The sequence below is a fragment of the Marmota marmota genome, unplaced genomic scaffold, assembly GCF_001458135.2.
Source record: "Marmota marmota marmota unplaced genomic scaffold, marMar, whole genome shotgun sequence".
Classification (NCBI taxonomy): Eukaryota; Metazoa; Chordata; class Mammalia; order Rodentia; family Sciuridae; genus Marmota; species Marmota marmota.
In genome coordinates, this window is record NW_026000196.1 from 14,306,426 (window position 1) to 14,315,726 (window position 9,301).

Below are 9,301 nucleotides of genomic sequence, written 5' to 3' on the forward strand. Positions count from 1 at the left end.
TATTAAAATGTTATAAAGATTATGTCTTAGTACTTAATTTTACCATTGTTATGTTGGTGATCAAGCACCATTTGCATATTGGTCCACATACACATTTATTTATACATGTAACTATTAAATTTTGCACACATGTGTATTTATATATTTTCTACCATCATCAGTTGTACAGAATTCTAGACTGTTAACTAAATTTCAGGAGTAGCTGTGGAAGAGAGAGATGAGATGGCCCTCCATGTTAGAACTAATCTGTACTACAGATGAAGGACTGGAAAGAGAGAGTACAAAACAAATATTGGTCAAGCACCTGCTGTGTGCCACGTAACATAGTAGATGACGTTTTTGTTTGTTTGTTTGTATTTTTATTTGAGTCCTTACCTTTACTTCATTGCTTATGTTGCCTGTTACAATGAACACAATAAACTCCTTTTTAGAAAAATGAGGCACACAAAAGCCTTCTGTGCAAGTTCTGTATTATTTTAAAATTTTATTGGTTTGTAAAAGCATTTCCACAACAGAACTGGAGAGATCTGAGAAAGCACATGATGCATTTTGGGGAGCAGAACACTTGAACCATTATTTCATTTCATCTCATGATAAAATTAGCAGGTCAACAAATCCAGGGTTCCTTATGATGATGTAGTGGCTGCTATAACTCCAAAAGCCCTTGTCAGTTTATCCACATATGTACAGTCAGGTTCCCAAGTGTTAACCACACAAGATCTATTGGGAGAACAGCATCTAACTATGTCTGGGTCCCATTTTGTCACAGGGAAGAAATTTGGCATTTTCAGTCTTTTTCATAAGGTATGCTGCTGTCCTCGAGGCCTGCATTATATGATGCTGAAGACCATGTAGAGATACTGCTCATAAGACACCTGAATCCAGCCATCCTGATCAATGTGGTAATGTCCAAATATGTTCGTCAACCTCTGCAAGACATTGTAGACCTGGATGAGAGTGTTTGCTTGAGCTCCTTCTTGTCGATCATCCCAGAGTTGTCCCTGTCATAGGTGAGGAAGACATTCTGCCTGTCTCTGATGAATTTCCACATGCTAGTGAACTCACTAAAGTTCCCGCCAGCCTTGTCCTCCTGGTCAAACATAGAAATGATTGACCTGACAGTCACTGGGTTAAGCCAGGCCCACATGCTATGAGAGGATCTGGCTCCAACTCACCATTGGATAGCGCTTGCTGAAGCCCATTGTCCAATATCACCCCACTTCTGTCTTTATCAATTTATCGGAAGACATTCCACAGGTAGCTCTGGTCTGGCAGTGCAGCGCCTGCAGCTGGCCCTGGGCTGGAGATTGGGGCAGGGCTGTAGGAGTAGGCAACCATGGACCAAGGTACCTGCGACAACCAACAACTTTTTATATCTGTGATTTCTATTTGTCCCTACAACAATCTGAAGATGCAGATATTAATATCACTGGAATAGTGATGAGGAAACAGGCTCTTGGAAATAAGTAAGTCACTAAAGATTATTCAGCTTCTCCATGACAAGCTAAACCAAAACCTCAGTCATTCACCAGATCTCACTGCTGGCTAAGAAAAGTAAACAAATGACCTGGGACATACAAGCTCAATAAATAACAATGAACCTTAATTTACATCTGTAGTAGGCAAAAAGAAGAATATAATATATATCTAATATATATTAACATAATGTGTCTAATATAACATATATTTACACACCTCTTTATAATCTCTAGTTTACATTGTCTTTATCAGGTTAAGTGACCTTGAACAAATTTCTGCCCTTGTTAATTCCACATTTCTCTATCTGCAAAGTGTGGGGCTCTCTTCATCTCTAATTCTTGATAGCTTTTACATTCTATTCCATGGTTTCAGCCCTGGTATGTGTGCACCTTGCTCCCAGGAGCTCTCTGAATATGGTGTATGGGTTTGCTTCCACATGCTTGGAAGCATCCTAAGCAAATGTGATTGAGCTTTAGCAATACACACTAGAGCTTCTTTCCACAATGGTCACTAATGATCCCTAATGAAGACACAATCTGAAAGGTAAACAAACCAACAGCTCCTTTGTTTTTGTGAAGCGAGAACTAAGGGTTATTGATTATTCTTCTGACCCAGGACGGATCCATATAGATCTGGGGAAAATTGATGGCTCTTTTGATCTGGAGGATAAGCCAAGCCTGACAACACAGTGCTACTTTAGAAACTTTACTTTGTATATAGCACCTGGCAGGGCTTGGCCAGGCTCCTCTTATACTGCTTCTTTTTCTTACAAAAACTCTGGTCAATTATATTCACAACATTGCAAAATATGTCATAATGAAGAGTTCCTTCAAGGTGCTGAGTCTGGGCTCTGCTGATCATTAAGGATTGAGAAAAATAATAATGGTATTTTCAAACTGTATCATTCATATTCTCAAAGCCTCATGGGAACTCTAAATTTATTCAGGCTCTTTGCTTAACTATGGTTGATTTGTTTAGATTTTCTTAAAATAGTAATCAGGCAGACTTGGGAATGGGGTTTATTCCCCATATTTCAGTGACTCTGTGTTTCATGCAAAGCATTGCCATTTTTTGCAGCCCAGCTGCTGGTAGAGCTGACAGTAGGTGTAACACAGTCTATAACTGCCATCGGGGAAAGAAAATCCTGGGTGGGTATGGTGGTCAGGTATTGATAAGATTCTGAGGGTATCTAGGGTATCTAAAAAACCCACCTGTTGCCTTACTGGGCCTAGTTTAATAACTTCTTTAAAGTGCTTGTAGCTCCATTTTATCCAAGCAGTAGTTTCAGGATCATAAAAAGTCTATATGGAAGATTCTCAGGGGTAAACAGAAGGGTGTTAAGAAAGCCTGCAAATTATTAAGTCCTCAGCATTTACCTGGAGTAATCTAAAGATATTGGAAGCTAAGTACATTGGCTCATTTTCAAAAGGTGACTTATTGTGTTCAACTATTAAATATTTCAACAAATATTTATACATTAGTATTGGTAAGTCTCTTCCTTATTTTTTTGATAATGGCTGTTGGCATATTTATCCACGATTTTTCCTTAGTGAAATTGTGTATATCTCTAACAAGAAGTTTACCTACCCTGCAATGTTTAACTACCCAAAAGAATTGGCCACAGGTAGATCAACTTATGTAACCATGATTTGACACAAGTGGGAGGCATGTATGAAGAGGGAAAGGAGGTGAGAGTCATCCTTTTGCTCAAAAAGTATTCTTCTACTGCTGATATTTTTAAAGGAGATCAAGTATTTTTAAATGATTTTTGAACCCATGATCATTGAGCCAACAACCATGTTATAGCAGAGGCCATGTTAAATATAGTTAAGCTGCAAATCCACTTTGTTTCTCTCTCAGGCTGCCATGCTGCCTCCAGGTCCTTGGGAAAACTTAGAAATTGGTAGCTTCATGTAAGGGACATTATTCAAATAGCTCAGCAATGGTTCTTGAGTTTCTGAAGTCTCAGTTTTACAGCAATATAAAGTCATATCAAAATGTAAGGTTCTCTGGTAAAGGTAAACATAGAGAAACATACTGAGCTGTACTACTATAAGGTTGGTACATAAAATTTATTTATTTATTTATTTATTTATTTATTTATATTTATTTTTTAGTTTTCGGCGGACACAACATCTTTGTTTGTATGTGGTGCTAAGGATTGAACCCCGGCCGCACGCATGCCAGGCTAGCGCGCTACCGCTTGAGCCACATCCCCAGCCCCGGTACATAAAATTTAAATGACTAAGAAAATACATAGTATACAAAATGAAGTGAGAAGGGGATCAAAGAATAGCACCTCAAAAATCTCATTGGCTGTTATCAGAAGATTCTCAGAGTTTATTTTAATGTTCCCAGCGGACAGCTAGCTGATTTCTCAGTCTACTTGTGGAATTCCTCACTGACACCTGTAGGAGCAGTTTCCCAGCAGAACCCAACCCTAATGGTCATATTGCCCTGCAGGGGTCAGATGTCATCACTGAGCCGCTGTGAGGAGTGACAAGAACTGGGTCACTTAAACACATATAATGTGATATACCTCCCATAAGGCGTCTGGACTGGCAGACTGTTTAGTCTGTGGAAACAATTGTTGGGAAATGTTTGCAACCTTGCAATATGGCCAAGCATACTAGTTCAAAGCCTATATTGGTTGATGTGTTTTATAATCTGTCTGCATTTTAACAGGAAGCAAAAGCACCATTCTTCCTTCCAATCTGTCTCTTATGGACTTCTCATTGATCCATTTTTATTTTACAATTCTTCCCAAAAGGATCAGAGGTGAGTTCAGTGAACATAATAGAATAGCAATAAACCACTAACACCAAATTAAGGAAATCAAGACAAAAAGAAAAGGAGATGAGAATATGTTACCAAGGCTGAGGAGGTCTACAATCATAGTGCACAAAACTTTTCTATGAGTTTTCCAATAGCTAAGGGAAAAAGAAAATCTTGATTAGCTCTCTTCAATGAAAGAAAGCCTTTTCTCCACAAATGAGAGAAACTTAGTTTCCTGGCTCTTTTCCATAAAAACATTGACAACAACAAAAACAAACAAACAGCAACAACAAAAAAGAAGAGATAAGAGGCAAATTATGTAAGAGACATTGGACCATTGATGTTTTCAGTACAACCTAAATAATTGCCACTAGAGACTGGTTGGATCCATCGGTATTCCAGTTATTCAGAGATTTCAGTGAGAAGGATCACCTCTCTGTGGTATAGATATATGTGGGTTGGTAAACCTTTCTGTTCTTCACCCCTCACATTATTTGATCAATCTAGAGAGTGTCAGCAATCTCTGGCCTGGAGGTAAAACCCAGCCTATTTCCCCTTTGATACATAAAGTCTTATTGAAACACAGCTAGGTCTTGTCGTCACATATTATAGTTACTTTCTAACTCCAATGGCAGGATCAAGCAACAATGTACAGCCTAGAAAACACAAAATATGTATATTCTGGCCACTTACAGAAAAAGTTTACCTATTCCTTCTCTAGAGAAATACTTAAATATCTGTCATTAGAACTAACAAGTACTTGCTTAAATTCAGTTGCCTCAGTCTAGTTAACCCAATAAAATCAGTATCTGCCACTAACGGCATTATGTATGAGAATCTTCATCTAAGTAATTATATATGCTAGCAAATAAACTGAATGGAGGAAAAGGGAACCAGGGCTAGTAAGTTTTGTTTAGAAGGAGAGTCAAGAGAACCAGAGGATGAGACATTTTCATGGAGGTGGTTGAGGTGCTACTATGGCGGGGGTGGATCTGGAAGTACAATAAACAAAATGAAGGCTATTGATGATTGGGGTGAAGGGAAAGGGTGAGGCTAGGCACTGCATGACAGGAAAAGCATGTGTGAATGGTAAGAGAAGTACATACTTCCTTTCTGGATTTTACTTAGGATCAGCACAGTGGAGGTGTTAATGCTGGAACTCCACCATATCCATTGGTTCTCCAAGCAATGCAAAGTGGCTCACTCACTGTTGATACACAGGAAGTTGCCAAAAGCAGAAAATCTCCACTAACAAACTTTAGGATTGAGTCATGAATGTGAAGTTTTAGATTTCAACAGAGGTTCTTCGATCACATTGTGCTGATTTTGAAAACACGTGAAATATCCCAAAAGTCAGTAGAATTAAAAGCATGGTTTTATCTAATTTTGCTCCATGACAGGCTTTGCCCTCTTACCTGAGTTATATTTGTACAAAATTAAAGATACAAATAAAATTTAAAATATGAAATGTAATTAAAAGGAATTTTCTACTTACAATTTTATGTATCACATACTTTGAAAATTTTAAGTGTGATGTTTCCTGCTCCCCTGCCCAAAATAAGATATTATTATTATTTGTTTATTTTTTTGAATCTGGGATTGCAACTGAAACTGTCTTCTTGCTTTCTTTTTGGAATCTTTTTGGCTTTCATACCTAGTTTATTTAAAATGTGTGAAATATGCAGGATCACTTCAATTAGGAAGGGAAAAAAGTTTCAATTCACCTATGTATATATTGAATATCATGGGCATGTTTTTGCCTAACAAAACTTCCTATTAAAATAGAATTTTTGTTTCTAATGTGAAAATCTTTTCTCTTTAAACTGTTTATCTCTTTTGGAAAATACTTATTATCAAAAATCCTTTTGCAATTGCAATAAACTTGGAATTGAGTAATAACAAAAAGTGAAGATCCTGATAGAAGACTTAAAAGAAAATTAATATGCTTATTGTGCTTTCCCTGTGTGATCTACATCATTAGCTACTGGGGGAGATGGAAATTAGTTATTTTCTCAAAGTGGTTAAGGAAAACCAGGTCATGTGACTAAAGTTAGAAAGTCAGTGATTGCTAAATTGGGTAATTTTATGTAATTCAGTAGAAACCAAGAAGATGGAGGTAAATTTGGGATAAAGCAATTGGACAAAAATTATGGGGGACCCAAAATTAATAATGGTAAATAATGGAAATACATTAAAAATAGATTAATATAATAATTCATATTATTGTAAGTGGATTCAACATTTTAGAATTGAGTTAAAAAATACATCTTGTATTTCTTGTTGGGCACAGTTGTGCACACCTATAATTCCAGTGGATTGAGAGGCTGAGACAAGAGGATTGCAAGTTGAAAGCCAGCCTCAGAAACCCAGTGAGGCTCTAAGCAACTTAGCTAGACCCTGTTTCAAATTTTCAAAAAGATATAAAAGGTCTAGGAATGCGGTTCAGTGGTAAATCTCGTCTGAATCCAATACAAATAAATAAGTGTATTTATCAAAAACATTTTACTAAACCTCTTTAGTAAAGACATTTTTGAAGTATGATAAGAGAAAAAATGTTAAATGTTCATTTACATGTTTAGTTTTTAAACAAAGTGATGATGTCAACTCTCACATATGTTCAAATGATGGTGACGCAAAGAATAAGGTCATTTCTTATACTATGCTAAGACAATGCTGTGGTAATACAATCAACGTGATTGATCTTATACTATAACACTCTTAATTTTGCAGCTTGGGAGCAAAAATTTTGTAGTAGTTTGATTTTGTTTATTTCTATAACCTCAGGTCCTGTCATAATCCCTGGCATGGAGTAAGACTGCAATAAATATTTATTGAATGAACCAAGGCAGAAAATAGTGCAGAAAGAAAATTTTATAAAATATAAAGAGATGCAAAATGACAATGCAGGCAGATGAGAAGTTCCTTTCCTTCAATGAAAACATTTGTCCTTGGTGGATACGTAAATTAGTCCAGCCATGATGAAGATCAGTATAGGAGATCCTCAAACACCTAAAAATAGCACTACTATATGATGGATCTATACCACTCCTAGGGTATTTATATAAAAGAAATAAAGTCAGCACATTTTAGAAATACATGCATATCCATGTTTATAGCAGAGCTATAGTTATGGAACCAGCCTAAATACTCATCAACAGATGAATGGCTAAGAAAAAAAAAATGTGGTATGTGTACACAATGGAGTTTTATTCATCCATAAAGAGAAATGGAATTATGTCATTTGCAGGAAAATGGTTGAATTTAGAGAGCATCATGTTAAGCAAAATAAGACTCAGAAAGTCAAGGGGTTTATGTTTTCTTTCATATGTGGAAGAGAGAAAAAAAGGAAAAAAAAAAGAGATCTCCTAAAAATAGAAGGAAGATCAGTAGAGGAGAAAGAAGGAGATTAGGAGCAGGAGTGGGGGCAAAGGCAGGTAATTTAGAATGAAACCTATCAAATTATGTGTATATACGAGAGTACCACAATGAATCTATTATGTAAGATTATGTACCAATTTAAAAAAAAGAAAAAAAAAGAGTGAAAATAATTATTTGGACTAAAATTTGAAATTGTTTACTTTTAAGAATATCTCCATTTACCAAAATATTAAGTAAATGTTTTTGGCCTTCACTTTTTTTTTTTTTTTTTAATAAGCAAGCTGGGATATGTGGTTTGGAAGTAGTACAAATGATCCTATTTATATATAGGAAAATGATTAACCAAAGTGGAAAAGTACGTAATTGAAAAATAACTTTCACAGTGCTCAAGGTAGATAAGAGTTGCAAACTGAAGATGTGTTCAAGGCAAGAATCCAAGGTGCTCAGGGCTCCCCACCTACTTTCCCCCTGAGAACTGATGAGGCATGTTTCCTTCATCTTATGCCTACTAGGTATAAAGGAATGGGAGGCATTTTTACACAGGAACTACTACTGACTAGAGAAGAAAAGAAGAGAAAAAAAATCTTAAATTCTTGTGTTTTACTTGTAGGATTTTGTGATTCAGTTTTTAAAATTACATTTCTTTATGTTAACACAAGCATTTTCTTTTGTGCACTTAATGTATTTGTTCCTCAGTGGAAGGAAAACAGTAAAAATAATCATAGGGAAAATATATTTTCCATAATCCATTTTATTTCCTAAAGATAACTCCATGCTTAAAAGTAACTGGGGAACTGAATAGTGAATAAGATATATTTAAAAAGTTGAAACTGTTTTGTCATTTTCATCATTATTTCCAGTATTTAAGAATTTCAAAAGTTTACTTTTACAATGTGATTTTTAAAAAAAGAAAACTTGCCCTATTGAAAATTTATCTGGTTAAGAAACACACACTTTCTTTTATATAGAATGTTCTTTTTGGAAACCAATGGAGATTCTTGCAACAAGCTCCAGAATGTGCTGAGGTCAAAGACTTCTATTTCATGAAAAGTGAACATACTCATGACAATCGGGTGCAGTACAAGCTGTATCTTATGCCACAGACATTCCACTTACATATGTCAGTACAAAAGTCCTATTTTTTATTTGTCTATTCTGTTTTAAAGAAAGGAGATTCAAACATCCCATTCCATTAAATTACAAAAATAATACTTGTTCTGATTAACATCTTGCAAGTATCAAAAGCTTCCGTTTCTCTACTTTTCCTATAAAGTTTTCTTTTTTCCCCCTCTTCTTAAATGAAGTGTTATGTGATCTAAACCAGAAAGCTCCTATGAACTTCGTCTACAAATATTAACCAGCTGAAATAGCTATCTAACCATTTTAGAAATATGCAGATAATGAAGATGTCACTTAAAATGTACATGCATTTGGGATTTGCAAAGAAAAGTAATATACAACAATAATATCTTTGATCATGGCAAGAACTCAGAAATACAGGAACTGTGTCGAGGATGGTTATCATCAGCCCATTTTCTATTCCCTGTGCACAAATCATTTCATGCATTCTACAACCCAAGTCTCGATGTTGGGCTTCAAAAGCAATTTCAGCAGCAAAATAAGGTGCTTTTCTTCAATTTTCAAGCCATTTGTACGAGGTTAGTGTTGT

General features: G+C 35.7%; 1 pseudogene; it reads right to left on the reverse strand.

Annotated features, from left to right (window-relative positions):
• Positions 1-830: 830 nt before the first annotated feature.
• Positions 831-1,338, reverse strand: LOC125612523 (annotated as a pseudogene).
• Between the last annotated feature and the right edge of the window lie 7,963 nt (positions 1,339-9,301).